General features: G+C 38.6%; 1 pseudogene; it reads right to left on the reverse strand.

Moving 5' to 3' along the window:
* Positions 1 to 2,582: 2,582 nt before the first annotated feature.
* Positions 2,583 to 3,656, reverse strand: Hnrnpa1-ps43 (heterogeneous nuclear ribonucleoprotein A1, pseudogene 43; annotated as a pseudogene).
* Between the last annotated feature and the right edge of the window lie 359 nt (positions 3,657 to 4,015).

The following is a 4,015-nucleotide window of genomic DNA, read 5'->3' on the forward strand; positions in this document are numbered from 1 at the left end:
GAGTTATTTGAGCGGGGATGGGGGAGGAACGAAACCATTCACCAATCATGCACAGGGGCACATCATCTCCATGATTACATATGAAAGAGGATGAGATCTGGGGATGCCTCCTGATTCATTCGGACACACAAATCATCTGAAGGAGGGAACTCCCCCATTTTCTCTTGAACTCTAGTAGGAAATTTCCCATGCCATAATTGTATTTGTTATAGTGCAATGATCAAAGCCAATAAATTCCTCCATCTATCCCCATTCAGAGAAACCATATGGCATCACTAGGAGAATCGCATGTAACGCTGGCTTGCCATATACATGATTAAATACCCAGGGGGAGGGAAGGCTGGGGAGAGCAAATGTGTTTAAAAGAAGATGCTAAATGCAAGGAAACCCCAAGGGACACGTGGATATAGTTGACTTCCGTAAGATCTAATGTAGCAGAGCTATACAGAAAACATACTGAGAGCTGGTCATGAAAGGAAAAGACAAAGTCTTTTAAAATCAGAATTAGGTCATTTCTCTCAGCAGCTACATACAGAGAAGCCACTTGGGTGCCTTCAGAACTCAGGACAGTAAGATGCAGGCTTAGCCACTGTGAAGTCTACCAGCTATTTCAACAGTTTTACTTCTAGTAAAACATAGGTGAAATGTGAAAATTTATCAGAAAGGCTAAATGAATTACAAGACTCTATTGCATAAAAAAAAGTAACAAGTAAGAAGAAAACACAAGGAAAGTCCACACATTTTATTATCCCAAATTTTTTAAATCATAGAAAGTGACTCCTCTTATATAAAATAATTACTATTATTTTAATTATTATTTAAAAAGTACATGTTTATGCTAAAAATTAAGTTCTTATATAACGAACTTGTTTCAGCAGCAACCCCCTCCCCCACAGAGTAGAATTTGAAAGCCAAAAAAGTTTCCTTTTGCCCTCATATCCTTTTGTTCCACTTGGCTACCCTCTCTTTAAAATAAGCATGCGCATCTGCATAATTTTAAAAAGGAAACTTGTGAGATACCATGCATTCCGAACTTTTCTTTTCATCAACCTTTACTGAAGAACACTTCATACAGAATGAAATGCACCTATTCTAGTGACCAGTTCAGTACATAATTAAAAATGCTTACAGTCATGTAACAACTATCAGAATCCTGGTATCTAATATTTCCACCATCACTAAGTTAGTTCCTACCACTCTGTATTGAATCCTCCTCTTCCCTGGACCCTGAAAGTCACTGATCTTTTGCTAGTGTTGCTATATCACAACCACAGGAAATGGAATTCTGGGTTAAGCTCGATATATTTAAAACCCATCTATGTGCTTACATGTGTCTGTGGTTTCTGGTGTGCCTTGGTAAGACATGTAGACAAGCCATCATCACATATTCTATTCTCCAACTAACAGGCACCTACATTCATTCCAGTCATTTGTTACATAAATAAAACTACTCTGAGTTGACTTTCTTTTGCTTATATATTTTCATCACATATTCTATTCTCCAACTAACAGGCACCTACATTCATTCCAGTCATTTGTTACATAAATAAAACTACTCTGAGTTGACTTTCTTTTGCTTATATTTTCTTTTTCTTGTGGATACTTAGATGTGGAATTGTTGAAAATGTTTTATTCCATTCAATTTTCTCTTTCATCGAATACTTTCCTCACCTTTTTCTCTGCCTATTTTGCATTTAATTTATCTTCTTTCCTAGTTTGCTAAGGCATAAATATAAAATAATACTTTGGTTATTTTAATCAACATAATTAAAGGTAACTTAATTTTTGTTCATTTAATTATTTAATAAAAAGTAATGCTTTACATTTTTATCTGAGCACTCTTTCTGTATATCCTACATTTTAATATTCCATGCTTCTGTTTTGTTCAGTTCCAAAATAATAATCAATTTCTCTCTGTCTCTCTGTCTTTGTGTGTTTATGTGTGCATACACATACTCAGGTACACATGCCTCTGAGAGTGAAAGGTTGACTTTATGAGATAAGTCTTCTTCAGTCCCTTTCTACCATATCTCCTGAGACAGGGTCTCTCACTAAACCTTGGCATTCATGAATTGTGTAGCCTGGCTAGCCAGCAAGGGCTGGGGATCTGCCTGCCTCTGTTGCCTCCATCCTGACCCATATCCCAGATTACGGATGTGTATGATGACAGATTATGTTGTTTTTGGAGGCTTTTTATTTGAAAAATTAAAAATTCCTTAATTTTTTATTCCTAGTACCACTACCACAATTTACAGGGCAATATACCTGATGTAATGAAAAGAAAAAGAAAAGGACAAAGCCACGACAGATAGAAGACCTCAGGAACGTACATCTAGTTGACACTACATTGCATTAGTCAATGGCTGCACTTTTCGCAAACCGTGGCTGTGAGCGTCCTGAACAAGAAGGGCTTCCTGTTTAAGCTGCAGTGACTTTTCTGACTATGGATCACTGTTCCTTCTGTGGCATATTTTACAGTTCCTCTCATGCATTTGGGATGACTGTCTCAAAGTAACCTGCAGCTTTCCTGACAAGCTCTCTCTCTCCTGCTAAGAACTGTAGCCGTTTGTTTCTGTTTTATTTTAAAACCTTCTGCTACCATATCCACCACTGCCATCTCCAGATCCATAGCCACCACCATAGACTGCCTGAGCTTCTTCCACCAAAACTGTCCCCTTCATGGGTCCATAATTAGATTGTTGCTGTTTACTAACAACTTCCAAAGTCGTCATAGTTCCCACCACCACCAGAGTTACCTCTACCAAAATCTCCTCCTTCATTGTAACCATCATATCCTCGTCCTCCACCACCATATCCACCACCTTGGTTTCCATATCCTGGTTCACCACCTCCATAACCTCCTCTACTACTGTCCAGGACCACTGCCATAGTTGCCACCATCACCCCAAATCCATTATATCCACCATCACCACCTCCATAGTTGTCTCTGCTGCCTCCACCTCCACCACCATAGCCTCCTCTTCTACCAAAGTTTCCTCCACAACCAAAGTTTCCTCTCCCATCTCCAAAGTTTCCTCCACGTCCCATAAAGTTTCTAGATCCACCTCCACGACCTCTCTGTGATCCAGCAGACTGTGTCTCTTGTTCAGAAAGGGCCTTTTTAACTTCACAATTATGCGCATTAATAGTGTGGTATTTCTGAACAACAATTTTATCAACTGTGTTATGATAATCAAAAGTTACAAAAGCAACTTCTCTCTTTTTCCCACTCTGCCCGTCTTCCATAACTTCTATGGTTTCAATCTTGCCATACTTTTCAAAGTAGTCTCTCAGATTATATTCTTCTGTATCCTCGTTAATACCACCAATGAAAATTTTCTTCACTGTTAAATGGGCACCAGGCTTTACAGAATCCTCTCGAGAAACAGCTCTCTTTGGTTCCACAACACGTCCATCAACCTTGTGTGGCCGAGCCCACACTGCAGCATCCACCTCTTCAACACAAGAGTAGGTCACAAAACCAAAGCCTCTGGAACATTTTGTTTGAGGATCTCTCATTATCACACAGTCTGTAATCTGCCCCATTTCTCAAAATGTTCTCTTAAGCAATCATCTGTGGATTCAAAGCTCAGACCACCAATAAACAGCTTCCTCAGCTGCTCTGGTTCCTTTGAATTGTGGCCCTCCATTTTGAGACCAGAGTCACCTCTTCCAACTCAACTTCAATATCAACTCTATTGTTTTTAATGTGGTTACTAAGAATCGAAACTTATTGTCTTCCCACTTTATTGACTGAGGCTCTACAACCCCAGTTCAAACTAATTTCTAATTTCCTTTGCAATTTTTATGTCTTCAGTGCTCTTATAATGTCCCACCACCTCCAATGGAGCCTGATAATTTACAAATATTTTAATATTTTCCTCTAATAAATGTCTTCCTGTTACTGGTTTCCAACTTAAAGACATAATTAATTCAAAATAAATTTTGTATGGTAACAATCTTTTACTGAGATTTGATGACCCAGAATGTGCTCTCAGTAAATATCTCTAGGATA

The sequence above is a fragment of the Rattus norvegicus genome, chromosome 1 (assembly GCF_036323735.1).
Source record: "Rattus norvegicus strain BN/NHsdMcwi chromosome 1, GRCr8, whole genome shotgun sequence".
In the NCBI taxonomy this organism is placed as follows: domain Eukaryota; kingdom Metazoa; phylum Chordata; class Mammalia; order Rodentia; family Muridae; genus Rattus; species Rattus norvegicus.